Below are 19542 nucleotides of genomic sequence, written 5' to 3'. Positions count from 1 at the left end.
TGTCAAAAACTGGAAACCATGGGCTAGAGCCCATGACTGCGCCCGGTGGATGGCTCCCTGTAGGCACCGCTCAGCAACACCAATACTGGTGGAGCTGTACAAAATGCAGAAGTCGTTTGTATACAGAGAAGGTGAGACCGACAGCCCTACACCTGCTGCTAGACCGTTAATGGACATTAAGAAGAGAGATACACTCAATATGGAGCCCTGCGGAACCCCATTCACCAACTTTAACATGGAAAGTGCAGAGAGATACAAAATTTTGGCTAAAAATTGGAAGTGGGCCTCAGAGACGCCACTCATATAATGTTACAAAGATATGATATTGCCAGTGAGCCATAGTTGTGACCGACTCTTCGAAAAGTGCGCCAGGCGGAGTGCTTTCACTTCGCGTCTAGTGTTTGCGGTGGCGCTTTCGGTTTGGTGCGCTGTTTGGATCACTACCGCCGTCTGGCGGGAGGTGGAGCAAGTCTATGGTCACGTGATGATCGAGGAGTACGTACTGGGCCGTGACCGAGAGAGGTAGTGGCGCGAGTAGGGCCCTGCTGTTGGCGGTCGTCAACTGCTCGCCAAGTGCTTTGACCGACCTCTTTGCTGTCAGGGGCTAAGTCTGCCTTACTCACATGTACGTGGCTTATGAAGCTTACAAGCCGTGGTGCAGGAGATCAGCGCGTGGGACCGTATGTCTTCTTATCTGCCGTTTAAACCACTTGCAGGAGTTGGCTCTGACGAGCAGTTGGAAGTGCAATGTGTTCCCGGCACTGGGGTGGAGAGTGAGAAGTTGAGTACTGTTTTTACTTAACAGAGTTAGTTGTATATCTATATACGTATAAGAGAAGGTTTTCAAGTTCTAGTGAAGTGTATGAGTTTCTTCACCAGTGGTTTTGTTGGGGTCATCCCACCACAGTTATCGTTTTCTTGTTCGCAGGAATGTAGTAATTGCTTCTTGGTCGGGCCTTTTCATTTACACCTCGATTGGGTGATTAGGGTCAGTGTCGTGGGTCTCTGTGGTTTGGAGTCTGTGTAGGCACTGCCCTTGCTACATCTGGTTTTGAGTAACTTGGGGAGGTGGCGGCTTATAATGGAAGTTTTGGGGCTGATCTGCTATGGCCCTGTAGACCACCAGTAACTATTCCACCTATTGTGATTTGGGCCCCTTTACACATATCACTCCCTCACCGGGCTAAGGAATTTTTTTTTTTTTTTTTGCTGGTACTGCCTTCAATGTGAAGGCTTGTGTGCTGGCTTATTCACATTTATCTTTTAACTGGCGAGAGAGAACTATTTTTGCTTAGTACAAGCAAGCTACTTAAAGTTTTTTGGAATTGTTCCCTTATTGATATAACAAGCTTAAATTCTTCTTATTGTTAACGTCAAACCTTGCAAAATCCTTTACACAGAGAAAATTTGCCAGCTATTTAAAAGAGGTTTTCTTTAATTGTTGTCTTATACATATATATTTCAAGTTAAAATCTTACTACTGGGAAGTTGTTAACGTCATACCTGGCAATCTCCTTTTCATAAAGAAAATTTGTCAGCTATTCAAAATTCTTTTGAAATTGTTTTTTTCTAAATGCCAGACTTAAAAATTTATTATTGAGAAAGCCCTTTAAAACAAAAAGATAACCTTATCAATGTTGTTGTTGTTTTTTTTTTTTTTTACCAGCACCTCCTCACCCCTACTTCCACGATAACGTTTTTGGAATAACGTGTGTACTTAAGTGGTTGTTTGTGAATCGCTCTAAATGACTGTTCATTACTGGTAGCAGAGTGTGGTTGTATGTTCGCTACCTGATCCCCTTGAGTTGCTGGTGGAAGTTTAGTTAGAAACTATTTTTATTTTGTTTGTTTGTTCACATTTACTTTTAGAGTGTATATTTCAGGGTGTGATGACGATGAAGGAGTGCCCGGGCTTAGGATTGCTCCGGCGCGAGCACCTTTTGTACAAAATTAAAATTCGTGGGATTGACAAGGAGGGCACGGTTTCAGACCTGGCCACTTGTTTAAGAGATTCATTGCAGCGGCCTGTTGTTGTTATTAAGGAAGTCATTGATGGTCTGCCGGCCGGCGTAGCCACAATCGTTGAGGCGGTGGGTGAGTTTGAAAAAAATCTTAGTTGGCTTTCAGTAGATTAGCCTAACCGGAAATAACCTACTAGATTAGGTGCACATTTGGTGCATATATCTAACTGGGTTTCTGACTTAGAGCAAATGGTTTCGAGTGACGCTGATCGTAAGATCGTTTCGGAGTTGCAGCAGAAGGTGGCTGCGTTGCAGCTAAGCTTAGCTTCCAGAATGAGATTTTCACTCTGCAGCGGAGTGTGTGCTGATATGAAACTTCCTGGCAGATTAAAACTGTGTGCCCGACCGAGACTCGAACTCGGGACCTTTGCCTTTTGCGGGCAAGTGCTCTACCAACTGAGCTACCGAAGCACCACTCACGCCCGGTACTCACAGCTTTACTTCTGCCAGTACCTCGTCTCCCACCTTCCAAACTTTACAGAAGCTCTCCTGCGAACCTTGCAGAACTAGCACTTCTGAAAGAATGGATATTGCGGAGACATGGCTTAGCCACAGCCTGGGGGATGTTTCCAGAATGAGATTTTCACTCTGCAGCGGAGTGTGCGCTGATATGAAACTTCCTCTTTCAGGAGTGCTAGTTCTGCAAGGTTCGCAGGAGAGCTTCTGTAAAGTTTGGAAGGTAGGAGACGAGGTACTGGCAGAAGTAAAGCTGTGAGTACCGGGCGTGAGTCGTGCTTCGGTAGCTCAGTTGGTAGAGCACTTGCCCGCGAAAGGCAAAGGTCCCGTGTTCGAGTCTCAGTCGGGCACACAGTTTTAATCTGCCAGGAAGTTTCATAAGCTTAGCTTGTTTAGAGTTTGGTTCTGAAGAATTCAGTGGGCAGGTCAAGCCGGATCGGGCGTAGGTGGGCATCTTGCTGAGTGCTCAAAACCAGAAGATGGAAGGTAGTGTGGAACCTTTTTCTAAATTACCTAACCCGACTGGACTTCTTTTGAAGGATATAGGGGAGTTAACTGTTGATTCTTTGAGTAAGATCGAGGAGGTACTTTTGTTGCTGGTTCACTCTGAACAGCACGCCCACTCCTTTGGGGTAGTGCACTCCACCCTTCTAGCTTTCCTCTACCCTTTAGCCACAGGTGGACTTAGAGATCTTGTCTCCAGAGCTCTCGCTGAACAGATGTCCTTGCTTCAGCTTAGGCAGAAGATTATTACTGCGGGCTTTAGGAAGTATTTAGAGTGTCACTACATTTGGAGGGTACAGGGAGAGTGCGAGAGCCTACAGCAGTATGTGGAGAGGGTGAAAGTTGCCTCACAAGCGCTCTTGGTCGATATGTCTGAGGACCAGTTGGTTTCTGTGATTTTGGAAGGGATGGCTACTGCAGATAAATTGCATTTTATCTTCAAATCCCCTCCGGTTACATGGGAGGATTTGCGCGGAGTAAGAGTCACGGCGTCTGCGTTAAAGATGCGAGAGGAAATGGGGTGCTGCAGTTTCTAGGCCCGTAAAAGAACTTTTGGTGGCCGAGGAGTGCGGTCGGGGTAGAACCATGGGGGTTGAGACAAGGCGATGTTTTCGTTGTGGCGAGGGTGGTCATTTAGTTTGGGATTGTCCTGTTCCCCGTTGTAGTAGGAGTAACAAATGACATAAGGGAAAGCGGTGCGCCTTGTTTGGTAAATTTACAGCTTGTTGTGGGCGTGCTGTTGTAGCCGAGTCCTGGTCGCGTCTTCCCTATATTTGTGTTCAACTTAACCACAAACCCATTTGCGCCTTGTTGGATTGTGGTAGTACGTACTCCTTGCTTAGTGAGGCTTGGTTTTTGGAGTTTGGCCACCTTACTGAACCTAAACCCGAGAAGATCCCGCTTCGGAGACGTCGTGTCACTAATGGTCAGGTGTTGTCTCTGGCGGGGTGGGTTAACAGTAGTGTTTCGGTAGGGCAGTTTTCTTGGCCAATCACCTTCACTCTCATGACGCGTTTGCCAGTGAACCTGGTACTTGGCTGTGACTTTATTTCTAAAACGCAGCTGGTGTTGGATTATTTCAATGAGCTTTTCTTCTTTAAGTTTGCTCCTCTGGAGAAGTTCGATCTCTGTGAATGTCGGGAGGAGTTGTCGTCATTGGTCCCTGCCTTTATGGTAGCTTCTGTTGATGAAGTGGATATCAGCCACCTTTCGCCGCAGCAAGGTCAGCAGGTGTGTGTGTTATTAGGGCAGTTTCCGGATTTACTGAGAGATAAACTGGGGGTGATTAACAATCTCGAATATGACATTCGTTTGACCGATTACATTCCTGTTAGGCAATCCCCGTACCGGTTGTCTCCTCCCAAAATGAGAATACTACGAGGGAAGGTACGTAAAATGTTAAAGCAGGGAGTTATTCGTCCCTCCACATCTCCGTGTGCCTCCCCGATATTTCTGGTCCCCAAAGATCAAGGACGGGGGGAGGGGGGAGCCTTTGGGGGGGGGGGGGATTTCAGGGCGGTAGTAGACTACCGGCATCTTAATGAGAAAGCGATTTTGGAATCAGTACCCCTTCCCCACCTCCACAACTACTTGGTATGCTAGCGCGACTTGGTTTACTGTACTTGATTTGAATCATGCCCATTATCAGATTCCTTTGACTGTACCGATTGGAATCTGCATGTATTCAATTGCGTTCCATTCGGTCTTGCTACTGGGGCTGCTGTTTTGACCCGTTTATCAGATAATGTGTGGGGTGATTTAAAGTTACATTGTGTCTGCAATTATTTAGATGATCTAGTTATAGTAGGTCATTTGAAGAACATTTGCTCCATTTGTGTCAGGTTCTGGCTAGGCTCCAGATGGCCGGTCTAACGGTCAAACCATCTAAGGTTACACTGGCGAAACTGCAAATTTCCTTTTTGGGCCATATCGTTTCGGGACAGTCAGTCCGGATCAATCAGATTGGCACGAAAGCCTTGCGTGCCTTGCCCCCTCCTGAGGATATGCAGGGAGTGGCAAAGTTCATTGGTATGGTGAACTATTTTAGGCGTTTCGTACCCGATTTTGCCTCCTTAGCCGCACCCTTTAATCAACTCCGTAAGAAGGGTGTTAGTTTTGTTTGGGGTCCCACTCAGCAGGCTGCCTTTGAGCAGATTAAAACGGCTATTGCCAACCCGCCGGTCCTTGGGGTTCCCCACTTTGAAAAACCCTTTCTTGTGCAAACGGACGCGTCAAATGCTGGAGTTTCGGCTGTTCTTTTACAAGAGTCGGAGGGCAATAGACAACCTCCGGCTTATGCATCTCGCAGGCTAAATGACGCTGAGTCAAAGTACTCAGTGTACGAGTGCGAGGCGTTAGCTGTTCTCTTTGCTTTGGAGAAATTTCGTTTTTATCTGGAGCATAAGCCTTTCCAGCTCAAGACTGATAATCAGGCTTTAAGCTGCGTCCTGGCCAGACCATGCAAGACGGGGCGGATAGCCCGGTGGGCCATGAGGATCTCGGCTTTTAAGTTCACGGTAAAACATATTAGGGGTACCGAGAATGTGGTGGCGGACGCCCTTACTCGAATGTTTGACCAGCAGCAGAAGGGTTCCGGCAACAGACAAGATTATTCACAAGAAGTTCAGGCCACGGTCTTGGGCGAGGTACCCCAGCTGTTCAGGAATCTTACCGAGAATCAGGATAAGCATTTCCAAATAGCACCAATTAAGCAATGGGTGAAGTCGGGTGAGTTAGTTCAGGGATATAGTATTAGGAAAGGAATTTTGTGTAAAGAAGTGGGTCGAGATCGTCATCCCAGGATCTGCTTGCCCCAACTGTTGATTCAACCCTTGTTTCAGTATTATGATTGTTCCTTGGTGGGTGTTCATTTTGGCACATATAAAACTATTCAATGGATTAAACAATATGTTACGTGGCCTCACCTTGAACGGGATGTTGAACAGCTGGAAGCTAAGTGTCACTTATGTCAGGCTGCTAAACCTAACAATGCCGTGCGGCAGGGTCTATTGTCCTCAGAGCGTGAGAGCAACCCTATGGACGATTTACATATTGATTATGTGGGTCCGTTGCCTTGGTCCAAGAGAGGCAATTTATATATATTAGTAGTCAGTGATGCTTTCTCTCGGTTTACGTGGCTGGTTCCTAGTCGGAACATTACTACTGAAGCCACTATCTCGCATCTCACCAACATATCTCTTTTCAGTCCACCTAAGAGTCTGGTCAGTGATAATGGTCCTGCCTTTGTTTCGGCAAAGTTTAAGGCCTTTTGTTTAGGGAATGGTGTTAAACATATAACCACTACCCCATATTACTCTCAGGGATCTTTTGCAGAGCACATGAATAGGAACTTGGGAAATACAGAAGCGTCCGATCTTACCCGTCGGCTTTGACCCATGACGTCACAAATACCGCGGAAACGACCATAAACAACAATTCCAATATGGCGGATATAAAAACATCGAATACGTATTGTAAACACTGAAATACACAAGTTTCACAAAAAGCCTAATGACTGTAACGGGACAAGCGTGGGAAATTGGGGGTTTTTGGGTGGGGAGAAACTAAATATGTCGTTATGCGGTGGGGGGAGTCCCCCACAGGCTTCATTAGTGTCAAATCAATATTTTCGAATCATAGGCGGCCGCTGCCGCGGCCGCATTCCAAAAAAAAAAACTCCCAACCTAACCTCAAGTGGGCTACGCTACAGATCAATATGTTCATCAAATTGCTTCATATTACGTATACATGTTCTTTAAACAAGAGTACATCAAACCATGTATTAGGTTTTCCGCGCCGTAATGACGTCACACACCACAACACGCTTACGTCACGGGTCAAAGCCGACGAGTAAGATCGGACCTTTCTGTTGACCCGGAACTTGAAATCAGCCCTTATAATTTACCATCAGGGTAGTCCGAGTAGGTGGGATTCCAATTTACCGTGGATCAACTTGGCATGTAATACGGTGGTAAACGAGGCGTTGCAAGTTATTCCAGCCTCTTTGTTGTTCGCCTATCCGGTCAATTCCCCCTTGTCAAACATGTGGCGGATCCAAGACCTACTCCACGAGTGGGTAACCCCTTGTCCGATTAAAAAGAATTGGAATCAGGTGCGCCAGAATATTGCTGCGGCTCGTGGTAGACAAGCTTTGAGATATAATCGCAATTGGCGGCCTTATAAGGGAAAACCAGGCGATCAGGTTTATATCAGGAATTTCTCTGGGCGGGGGAGGGGCGAAGGCAGAGAGAGCAAATTTACGCCCTGTTTTTTGAGCCCTTGTACCATCGTACGGATACTGGGTCCAGTTAACTTGCTGGTTAAGTTAAATCAGTCTGGTACGGAGTACTGAGTCCATTTGAGCCAGGTTAAGTCCGGTTAAGTTAGCTTTCGGTTACTAGCGCGTGGTCACCTTTGGGGGGGGGGGAATTGAGCCACAGTTGTGTCCGGCTCTTCGAAAAGCGTACCAGGCGGAGTGCTTTCACTTCGCGTCTAGTGTTTGCGGTGGCGCTTTCGGTTTGGTGCGCTGTTTGGATCGCTATTGCTCTCTGGCGGGAGGTGGAGCAAGTCCACGGTTGCGTGACGATTGAGAAGTACATACTGGGTGGTGGCCGAGAGAGATGCTGGCGCGAGCGGGGCCCTGCTGTTCGGGATTGTCAACTGCTCGCCACGTGCTTTGGCCGACCTCTTGGCTGTCAGGGGCTAAATCTGCCTTACCCGCATGTATGTGGCTTATGAAGCTTAAAAGCTGTGGTGCAGGAGATCAGCGCATGGGGCCGTATGTCTTCTTATCAGCCGTTAAAACCAATGGCAGCAGTTCGCTCTGACGAGCATTTGGAAGTGTGACGTGTTCCCAGCGCTAGTGGTGGAGTGTGAGAAGTTGAGTACTGTAACACAGTTAGTTATATATCTATATATGTATAAGAGAAGGTTTTCAAGTTCTAGTGAAGTGTATGAGTTTCTTCACCAGTGGTTTTGCTAGGGTCGTCCCACCACAGTTTTCATTTGCTTCTTCACAGGAATGTAGTAATTGCTTCTTGGTCAGGACGTTTTCATTTACACCTCGATTGGGTGATTTAGGGTCGGTGTCACGGGTCTCTGTGGTTTGGAGTCTGTGCAGGCACCGCCCTTGCTACATCTTCTGGTTTTGAGTAACTCGGGGAGGTGGCAGCTTGTAATGGAAGGTTTGGGGCTGATCTGCTATGGCCCCGTAGACCACCAGTAACTATTCCGTCTATTGTGATTTGGGCCCCTTTACACGTGTCACTCCCTCACCAAGCTAAGGAAAAATTTTTTTGGGAGCTGCCTTCAATGTGAAGGTTTGTGTGCTGGCTTATTCACATTTATCTTGTTACAAATATAAGTTATGTAACTGGCGAGAGACAACTATTTTTGCTTAGTACAAGCTAGCTACTTAGTTTTTTAGAATTGTTCCCGTATTGATATAACAAGTTAAAAATCTTCTTATTGTTAATGTCAAACCTTGCAAAATCCTTTACACAGAGAAAATTTGCCAGCTATTTAAAAGAGGTTTTTCTTTAATTGTTGTCTTATACATATGTATCTCAAGTTAAAATCTTACTATTGGGAAGCTGTTAACGTCATACCTGGCAATCTCCTTTTCATAAAGAAAATTTGTCAGCTATTCGAAATTCTTTTGAAATTGTATTTTTTTTTTTTTTCTAAATGCCAGACTTAAAACTTTATTATTGAGAAAGCCCTTTAAAATAAAAAGATAACCTTATCAATGTGTGTGTTTTTTTTTTCTTCACTAGCACCTCCTGGCCCCTACTTCCACGATAACGTTTTTGGAATAACATGTGTACCTAAGTAGTTGTTTGTGAATCGCCCTAATTGATGGTTCAGCCAGGTCGTGACATACACTTTTCTTAAATCAAAAAAGACGGCAACTAGGTGTTGCCTCTGGAAAAGGCTATTTGGATGGCAGACTCAAAGGACACAAGATTATCAATGGTAGAGCAACCCAGGCAGAAGTCACCCTGACATGGAGCCAGTAGGCCACGTGACTCCAGGACCCGACCCAACCCAACCACCGACGCACCATACGTTCCAGCGGCTTACAAAGAACGTTGGTGAGGCTGATGGGCCGATACATATCCATATCAAGCAGGTTTTTACTGTGTTTGAGCACCAGAACAATGGTGCTCTCCCGCCAATGTGATGGAAAGACGCCATCGCACCAGATCCGGTTGAAGATGACGAGGAGATGTCGCTTGTAGTCAGATGACTGATGTTTAATCATCTGACTGTGGATCTGATCAGGCCCAGGAGCTGTGTCAGGGCAATGTGCAAGGGCACTGAGGAGCTCTCATTCTGTAGATGGGGCATTATAGGATTCACTGTGGCATGTAGTGAGCAAGAGGACTTCCCCTTCCAGCCACCGTTTGAGGGTGAGAAGGCTGGGGATAATTCTCCAATGCAGATGCTCAAGTAAATTGCTGAGCGAAGTGCTCAGAAATCGCATTTGGGTCGGTAGATAACACGCCATTTATGGTAACACTGGGAACACCCATTGGGGTCTGGCACCCATAAAGGCATTTGATCTTTGCCCAGACTTGGGAAGGTGATATATGACACCCAATGGTCGAGACTTATCTCTCCCAACACTTGTGCTTCCGTTGTTTGGTAAGTTGGCAAACACAGGCACAGAGCCGTTTAAAAGGCTACGAGGTGCTCCACGGAAGGGTCCCCCTTATGCCACTATAGAGCTTGCTGATGCTCCTTAATTGCTTCAGCCACTTCCAGCGACCACCAAGGGACTGCCTTTTGCCGGGGGCACCCTAAAGAGTGAGGGTTCGCATTTTCTGCTGCAGAAACGAAAGTTGTAGTCATCACATCGATGTTACCATGTGGAGGAGATTCATCGGTGACAGAAGAGGTAAAAGTTTCCCAGGCCCCCTTGTTTAAAGCCCATTTGGGCAGGCTTCTGTGGGCCTGACATTGGGGCAGTGACAGGAAGATGCGGAAGTGGTCACTACCACAAAGGTCGTCATGTGCTCTCCAGTGGATAGATGGGAGAAGTCCTGGGCTGTAAATTGATAAAGCAATGGTCGAGTAACTACCATGAGCCACACTGAAATGTGTGGCAGCCCCAGTATTTGAGAGGCACAGGTAGAACTGAGACAGTAAAGTTTCGGCATCTGTGCTGTGGCCAGTAAGCACAGTGCCACCCCACAAGGGATTACAAGTGTTAAAATCTCCCAAAAGTGGGAAAGGTTTAGGGAGTTGATCAACCGGTGCAGCCAATGCATTCAGGGATACTTTACCATCTGCAGGAAGATATACGTTGCAGACAGTTATTTCCTGTGTCAACCTTATCCTGATAGCCACTGCTTCGAGAGTGGTTTGAAGGTGCACAGGTTCACTGCAGGCGGAGTTCAGGACACAGACATAAACTCCACCGGACACTATTATCATCGCTACAGTTCCTGTAATATCTCCTATAGCCACGGAGGGCAGGGGTCTGCATTCCCGGGAACCAGGCTTCCTGGAGGGCAATGCAGATAGCAGGTGTAAAGCTTAACAGTTGCCGTAGATCAGCCAGGCAGTGGAAAAAACTGCCACAATTCCACTGGAGGATGATGTCATCGTGAGACTGGGAAGCATAGAACATCCAATGAGGCAGTTTACGCCTCAGGATCACCTGCTGCCACTGACTTATTGGCTGAGCAGTCTATGTCTGAGGGTCCAGTGAGATCTAGGTCCTCAGCGGACGCCAGAATCTCCACAGCATCCTCAGATGCAGAGCTTGTAGGTAGCGGTGGTGTGGGTGCCACCTCAATTTCCTTGGTCTTAGGGGTCTTCTTTTTGGATTCCTATCGCTGCTCCTTGGGTTTCCCTGGCTGGGAGGACTTCGCTGATTCAGTCTCCAGGACTGAGGATGAGCGTGAAGCCCTATGACCAGCTGCTTTTGGGCCCTTCAGCCACTGGTGGGTGTCATCTTTCCCACTAGCAGAAACCTGGAAGTGAGCCAAGGGACCTCTTCCTAGCGAGAGGAGACGAAGAAAACTTAGCTTCTCCAGCTGAGAAGTGGGGACTGATATCCCAGATGGTTGGGGGAGGGGGGGGCGGTGCTGATCCTAAAGTAGGTGGTGCAGGAGCTGGTTGGTTTGTGGGACTGAAGGGACCAGACTACAATGGCCATCAGTGCCTTTTCCCACGAACTTTAAACACCCACAAAGAATAAAAACAAACAACGATGATGACTAGGGATGACACAGGACAAGAAAGACACAGACAGAAACCAGACAAGAGGAATTAAAATCACTCAGAGTGACAGTGGTTGGCCGACCATGAAAACAAAAAGGAAAAGCCAACCACTGAGTGACACACTAAAAATCACAATCTAAAACTGTAGGCCAAAGGCCAGACACAACACTTACATCAAGCGATAAAAACCCCCTGCACAAATAAAACTCAAAAGTAAATCTGCCAACGCAATGTCATCTGACAAAAGTGCAGGAAGCATATCAGGCAGCGCAAACGTCTGCCCGAACGGAGTTAAAAGTGGGCAGTCCAACAAAATGTGGACCACCGTCAAAGCTGACCCGCAGTAACATAAAGGTGGGTCCTCGCGGCGCAATAAATAACTGTGCGTCATCCAGGTGTGGCGAATGCGCAGCCGGCAGATGACAACAGAGTCCTTGTGAGATACCCGCAAGGAGGAGTGCCATGCACCGGTAGTCTCCTTGATGGCCTGAAGTTGGGTGAAGGCAGGGTGCGCCATTCATCAGCCCAGGTACCAAGTACATTCTGCAGCAAAACCGATCACGCTCCAAAAGGCCAATCTCCAAGGCCAGTGCACCGACAGCCTGTTTGGCCAGTGTGTCAACACGTTCATTATCCAGGATGCTGACATGACCTGGGGTCCACAAAAAAACAACGGAGCGGCCGCAACGGGCAAGGGTATGGATGGACGTCTGGATAGCCATCACCAGACTAGAGCGAGGAAAACACTGGCCGATAGCTCGTAAATCGCTCAGGGAGTCACTACAGATAACGAAGGACTCACCTGAGCAGGAGCGGATATGCTCTACGGTGCGAGAGATTGCGACCAGCTCTGCAGTGAGGACATTGCACCCAGCCGGCAATGAGCGTTGTTCATAAGCATTCCCCATAGTAAGAGCATAACCGAAGTGACCAGCAACCATCAAACCGTCGATTTAGACCATATCAGAGCCTTGAAACGTGGCAAGTATTGAAAGAAGGCGGCAGCTGAGGGCCTCAGGAGGGACTGAGTCCTTCGGAACCTGTGCGAGATCGAGCCGAAGGCACGAGTGGGGCACACACAAGTGGATAGATGTATATGGGCTCAGAAAACAGGTGGGAGAGGGAAAAACTCAAGCCCAGAGAGAAGAGCCCAGACACGAACTGAGATCGTAGATCCTGATCGGGGCCGCCGCTCTGGCAAATGGACGACTGATTTCGGGAACAACAGACAGTAATTGGGATGCCCAGGCAAGCTACATACGTGGGCAGCATAAGCAGCCAGTAATTGTTGGCGCAATACACTATGGAGGGACACCAGCCTCCACAAGTATGCTGGTGACAGGGCTTCTGCGGAAAGCTCCAGTGGAGAGTTTGATTCCGCTGTGAAGGATGGGGTCACGCAACCGCAACGCCGAAGGGGATGCCGAACCGTAAGCCAGGCTACCATAATCTAGACGGGACTGAATTAACGCCTGGTACAGTCTTAGAAGGGTAGACCAACCGGCACACAAGGTGGTGTGACTCAAGCAACGGAGAACGTTAAGATGCTACCAGCACATTTGTTTAAGCTGCAGAATATGAGGGAGCCAAGTCAACCGGGTATCAAAAACCATTCGCAAAAACTGATGCGTCTCCACCACAGCAAGAGGTTCGGTGTCAAGATAAAGCCATGACTCAGGGTGAACAGTCCGACGCCGGCAGAAATGCATAATGCAGGTCTTCGCAGTCGAAAACTGGAAGACATGTGCTACAGCCCAAGACTGCGCCCTGCAGCTGCTGTTCAGCAGCTGCAATGCCAGTGGAGCTATAGTATAGGCAGAAGTCGTCAGCATACAAAGAGGCTGAGACAGACATTCCCACCGCTGCTGCAAGCCCATAAATTGCAACTATAAAGAGACATACACAATACAGATCCTTGTGGGACCCCATTAGCCTGAACTAGGGAGGAACTATAGGAGGTTGCAACTTGCACGCGGAAGGAACGAAGTGAAAGAAAGTTTTGTATGAAAATCAGGAGCGGGCCCCGAACACCCCACCCAAGAAGCGTGGAGAGGATGTGATGTCGCCATGTCGTATCGTACGCCTTCTGCATGTCAAAGAAAACGGCGACCAGATGCTGATGGCGGGCAAGGCTCACTAGATTATCGGTGGTAGAGCGGCCCTTATGGAACTCACCACAGACGTGGCCAGAAGGCCCCAAGACTCAAGTAGCCAACTCAACCTTCGGCTCACCATGCGTTCGAGCAACTTACAAATAATGTTGGTGAGGCTAATGGGGTGGTAGCTGTCCACCTGCAGAGGGTTCTTGTTGCCAGGTTTCAACACGAGGATTACGATGCTTTCCCACCATTGTGATGGGAACTCACCCTCAGCCCAGATACGGTTGAAAAGGTCTAGGGGGTGTCACTGGCAGAGCACCGAGAGGTATTTGAGCATCTGACAGAGGATGCGATCTGGCCTGGGAGCCATATCAGGGCAAGCAGCTAGGGCACTTTGGAATTCCCACTCACTGAACAGGGCATTGTACGATTCAGGGTAGCACATGTGAAATGAAAGGCTCCGACGTTCCAACCGCCCTTTCAGGAAGTGGAAGGCCAGAAGGTAATTCACAGAAGAGCAACTCTGAGCAAAATGCTCCACTAAGCAGTCTGCAATTGTGTCGGAGTCAGTACAGACTGCGCCATTCAGTGAAAGTGCAGGTAAGCTGACGGATATCTGATCGCCATAGAGTCGCCTAATCTTGGCCTAAACCTGCGAAGGAGAGGTACGGAGGCGAACGGTGAAGACATACCTTTCCCAGCACTCCTGTTTGCGTCGACGAATGAGGCAGCGGGCTCGCGCACGGAACCGTTTAAAGGCAATGAGGTGTTCCAATGAGGGATGCTGCTCGTGACGCTGGAGGGCTCGCCTGCGATCTTTAATCGCCTCAGCGATCTTGGGTGACCGAGGCACAGTCCTCCGCCAAGGGGACCCAGAATAACTGGGAATGGCAGATTCTGCAGCAGTAACAATGCCGGTGGTGACCGAGGCTCAGTAGTGGCAATGGAGGTGAACAAGTCCCAGTCAGCTTTATCCATAGCCCATCTGCAGGGGCGCCCAGAAGAGTGACGCTGTGGCAGTGACGGGGAGATCGGAGAGTGATCACTATTGCATAAGTCATCATGCACACTCCATTGGACAGTTGGTAATAGGCTAGGGTTGCAGATTGAAAGGTCGATGGCTGAGTACGTGCCATGCACCACACTGAAATGTGTGAAGGCACCATTATTTAAAAGAGAGAGGTCAAGCAGTGCCAAAACTTGCTCAACGACACTGCCTCAGCCTGTTGGCACGGATCCATCCCACATAGGGTTATGGGCGTTGAAGTCGCCCAGTAACAGAAAAGGTGGTGACAATTGGGCTATCAGCGCAGCCAGGACATAACCATCCAGTGGAAGATAGAGACTGCAGACAGTAACAGCCCGAGGCATCCACACCCGAACAGTGACAGCCTCTAAAGGTGTTTGAAGAGGGACAAACTCGCTGTAAAGAGAGTGGTGGTGGTGGTTAGTGTTTAACGTCCCGTCGACAACGAGGTCATTAGAGACGGAGCGCAAGCTCGGGTTTGGGAAGGATTGGGAAGGAAATCGGCCGTGCCCTTTCAAAGGAACCATCCCGGCATTTGCCTGAAACGATTTAGGGAAATCACGGAAAACCTAAATCAGGATGGCTGGAGACGGGATTGAACCGTCGTCCTCCCGAATGCGAGTCCAGTGTGCTAACCACTGCGCCACCTCGCTCGGTGTGTAAAGAGAGTGAAGGACGTAGATGCAGACGCCACAAAATACCCTGTCATAAGGTGCCCGGTTCTTATAATAATCGTGATAGTCACGGAGGGTGGGGGTTCGCAACACCGGAAACCAAGTTTCCTGAAGAGCAATGGAGAGGAAAGGGTGAAGGCTGAGAAGTTGTCGGAGCTTAGCAAGATGGTGGAAAAAGTGGCCACTGTTCCACTGGAGGGTGAAATTGTCCATGGCTGAGAAATGCGTGACGGGACCGAGGAGGCAGATCACACTGCTGGGTCACCTGCTGCCACTGATTAAGTTCCTATTGGAGCGACATCCATTGCATCTGAGGGACCGGCGAGATGTAGGTCCTAAGCGGACGCCAGAATCTCCACCTCACTCTTAGACACAGAGCTTTTAGGTTGTGGTCGGAAGGGTGCCACCACAAGTTCCTTGGTCTTAGAGGTCTTCTTCTTGGACTTTTCTCGCTGCTCCTTGGGTTTCACCACCTGGGAGGGCTTCACTGATTCAGTCTCCAGGACGGAGGAGGATCGCGAAGTCCTACGACCAGCTGCTTACAAGCACAAAGGGGTACTTATGCCATTAGCGGGCGTCATCCTTCCCACTTGTGGAAACCTGGGAAGGGAGGGACCCAAGCGACCCCTTGCGAGCAAGAGGAACTGAAGAAGGTGGACACTTCTCCAGCTTAGAAGCGGGGATGGACGTCCCCGATGGGTGGGTGGGTGGGGGGTGTTGCTCCTGAGATAGATGGTACAGGAGCAACAGGGTGGGTAGTGGCTCCCACGGTCAAGGGGGATGTGGAGTCGTACGGCTTGGAGAGCCGACTGGAATTCCCTGAACTAATGGGGCTATCATGGTGGTTGTAGCGGTGGCATACGAGGAAGTCATTTGCACAGGATGGAGTCATTCATATTTTCTCTTGGCCTCAGTATAGGTCAGTCGGTCCAGGGTCTTATATTCCCTGATTTTCCGCTCTTTCTGTAAGGTTCTGCAGACTGGCGAGCAAGGTGAATGATGCTCCCCGCAGTTGACATAGATTGGAGGCGGAGCACATTGAGTATTGGGATGTGATCGGCTTCTGCAATCTCAACATGTGAGGCTGAAAGTACAGCGGGAAGACATATGGAAAACTTCCAGCACTTAAAGCACCACATTGTGGGAGGGATATAGGTCTTGACGTCACAGTGGTAGACCATCACCTTGACCTTCTCAGGTAATGTATCACCCTCGAAGCCAAGATGAAGGCACCGGTGGCAACCTGATTATCCCTCAGTCCCCGATGAACGCGCTGGACGAAATGTCAGCCTCGCCACTTTAAATTGGCACGCAGCTCGTCATCCGACTGCAGAAGTAGGTCCCTATGGAATATAATACCCTGGACCATACCCAAACTCTTATGGGGCGCGATGGTAACTGAAACATCCCCCAACTTGTCACAAGCGAGTAACCTTCGTGACTGGGCAGATGAAGCTGTTTTTATCAGAACTGAACCAGAGGGCATTTTGGACAAGCCCTCCACCTCCCCAAAATCCTCTACAAAGAATTGAATCTTCATGGACACCAAAGGATTCCCCATCAGCTCTCGTACATACTAGATAGTGGGGCGAATAAGCTACACTGCCATCCTTAGACTTACACTACTCCCATGGTGTGGCCAGGTAGGGAAACGATTTTGGGTCATACGTGTTCACATTAAAGTGAGCCCTATAACGCTTAGAGACTGCTAGCGGCTGGCCACCAGCAAGAGATGACTTACCACACTTCATTATGGGTCATCCGCCATGATGCCAACGACTCTGAACAAGGGCCCTACCTACGGGCGACACCCAGCCACAGCAAGAGCCACCTGGCAGGATGGCCATTGCCAGGAGTCCCGATGCCCTGGGGGATGGGCCCTTGGCATACGTGGGGAGTTGACAGCGCAGGCACCATCAGAGCGATCCCTGTGTGGTCATGGGGCTACAACCAACAGGGTACATGGTGGACCCACCACATCGGACTGGCTACTGTGCTGGGTATCAGGTGCAAAGAAGTCCGTGGTCGTTTTCAGCGAAGAAAGAGACACTGCATAGTGCATGGTGGACAACGTACCAGGAAGGTGTCCTTGCCCAAGAGATTGAGAATGAGAGGGACTGAAATGCGACGACGAGAAAGTGGGTTAATGATCTCATTGCACGATGGATACGATGCACCACGTAAGGCGCCCTTCCCCAATTGGCTCGTTCTTCGGGAAAATTTTGAAAAATGAAGGTCAGATCCCACAGGGGACCATCACGAAGGCCGAAATGTGTGAAACTCCTTTTAGTCGCCTCTTACGACAGGCAAGAATACCTTAGGCCTATTCTAACCCCCGGAGCTGCAGGGGATCTTGGTCTTGTAAACCCTTTGACTACTACTAATTTTGGCTTGCACTTTTCTGTCTTGTATTGTCAGCGTCTTCCTAAACTTATTGGGTTGTCTGCAATTTTTGCCTAGTCTCCTGTAGAGTTACTCTGTTGGAGGCGTCAAACCTAAAGCTAGCAGGTTTGCTGCATCTCTTGAACCTTACCTGGTAGTATTTGACCACAGTCTGGTCATCTACCCATTTCTAATATTATTGCTCTCAACTGTTCTAATTCTGCTTGTGCTACTGCCTGGTCAGAGCCGGGTTTTACAATTTGCTGCACTGCACTTCCTCTCCAATCGTACAGCTCTAGGTACAACTACAACATTACTACATGCTACCAACAACCCTATTAGAAACTTCCTGGCAGATTAAAACTGTGTGCCCGACAGAGACTCGAACTCGGGACCTTTGCCTTTCGCGTGCAAGTGCTCTACCAACTGAGCTACCGATGCACAACTCACGCCCGGTACTCACAGCTTTACTTCTGCCAGTATCTCGTCTCCTACCTTCCAAACTTTACAGAAGCTTTCCTGCAAACCTTGCAGAACTAGCACTCCTGAAAGAAAGGATATAGCGGAGACATGGCTTAGCCACAGCCTGGGGGATGTTTCCAGAATGAGATTTTCACTCTGCAGCGGAGTGTGCGCTGATACGAAACTTCCTGGCAGATTAAAACTGTGTGCCCGACCGAGACTCGAACTCGGGTCCTTTGCCTTTGCTCTACCAACTGAGCTATCGAAGCACGACTCACGCCCGGTACTCACAGCTTTATGTAAAGCTGTGAGTACCGGGCGTGAGTCGTGCTTCGGTAGTTCAGTTGGTAGAGCACTTGCCCGCGAAAGGCAAAGGTCCCGAGTTCGAGTCTCGGTCGGGCACACAGTTTTAATGTGCCAGGAAGTTTCATATCAGCGCACACTCCGCTGCAGAGTGAAAATCTCATTCTGGAACCCTATTAGAGCTGACTTTCACAAAACCCAATGTAAAAAAAGAAGAAGAAGAAATTGTAGGAAGTCTTTAAACTGTCTAGTATTTCTCACGACTCTGCAGCTGTCTCCACACTTGTCCACTGTGGTGGTAGTTTTTTAGACAAACAAGATTACTTAGCTGTAGACCCTCGAAGAATTGTGAGAACAAGACTTTTTGTAGTTTTGTTACGATACTTATACATTGTGCACGGAATTAATGTGTATGTATAAACGTAACTGAATCACCTGCATATTAGGTTATTAAATATTTTCCATAAGTATGATGTTTCCTGTAAGCGATTTAACTGCCACTACATCAGAGAGAGATTGGGTTACGTTGCACTGACTCTACATAAATATAATCAATTGTTTCGATAAAATACAATAATGCAATTTGTTATTTTTATCCTCTAAATTGATGAAAATCCCTCAACTTCCGTACATGACCAGAAAACGTTAACTATTGTTTACAACCATGTTCTACTATTTAACTTCCCTGGCCTTGGAATTTCAGCTGACCATTATTTGGCACTAATAACTGTTAATACATTCATGTCAATAGTTGCACATGCTCTAATACTTAACTTCTAAGGTGGGAATTTAAGGAGATGGGACCTGGATAAACTGACTAAACCAGAGGTTGTCCAGAGTTTCAGGGAGAGCATAAGGGAACAATTGACAGCAATGGGGGAAAGAAATACAGTAGAAGAAGAATGGGTAGCTTTGAGGGATGTAGTAGTGAAGGCAGCAGAGGATCAAATAGCTAAAAAGACGAGGGCTAGTAGAAATCCTTGGGTGACAGAAGAAATACTGAATTTAATTGATGAAAGGAGAAAATATAAAAATGCAGTAAATGAAGCAGGCAAAAAGGAATAGAAACGTCTCAAAAATGAGATCGACAGGAAGTGTAAAATGGCTAAGCAGGCATGGCTACAGGATAAATGTAAGGATGTAGAGGCTTATCTCACTAGGGGTAAGATAGATACTGCCTACAGGAAAATTAAAGAGACCTTCAGAGAAAAGAGAACCACTTGTATGAATATCAAAAGCTCAGATGGAAACCCAGTTCTAAGCAAAGAAGGGAAAGCAGAAAGGTGGAAGGAGTATATAGAGGGTCTATACAAGGGCGATGTACTTGAGGACAATATTATGGAAATGGAAGAGGATGTAGATGAAGATGAAATGGGAGATACGAT

At 48.0% G+C, this 19542-nt stretch overlaps 1 non-coding gene across 1 annotated transcript; it reads right to left on the bottom strand.

The window, feature by feature from the left end:
* Positions 1 to 2358: 2358 nt before the first annotated feature.
* On the bottom strand, positions 2359 to 2433 carry Trnal-caa (transfer RNA leucine (anticodon CAA)). Its single transcript has one exon. It is a non-coding gene; the product is annotated as a tRNA-Leu (tRNA).
* Between the last annotated feature and the right edge of the window lie 17109 nt (positions 2434 to 19542).

This window comes from Schistocerca nitens, chromosome 9, assembly GCF_023898315.1.
Source record: "Schistocerca nitens isolate TAMUIC-IGC-003100 chromosome 9, iqSchNite1.1, whole genome shotgun sequence".
Classification (NCBI taxonomy): domain Eukaryota; kingdom Metazoa; phylum Arthropoda; class Insecta; order Orthoptera; family Acrididae; genus Schistocerca; species Schistocerca nitens.
This window is presented reverse-complemented; position numbering and strand designations above follow the sequence as displayed.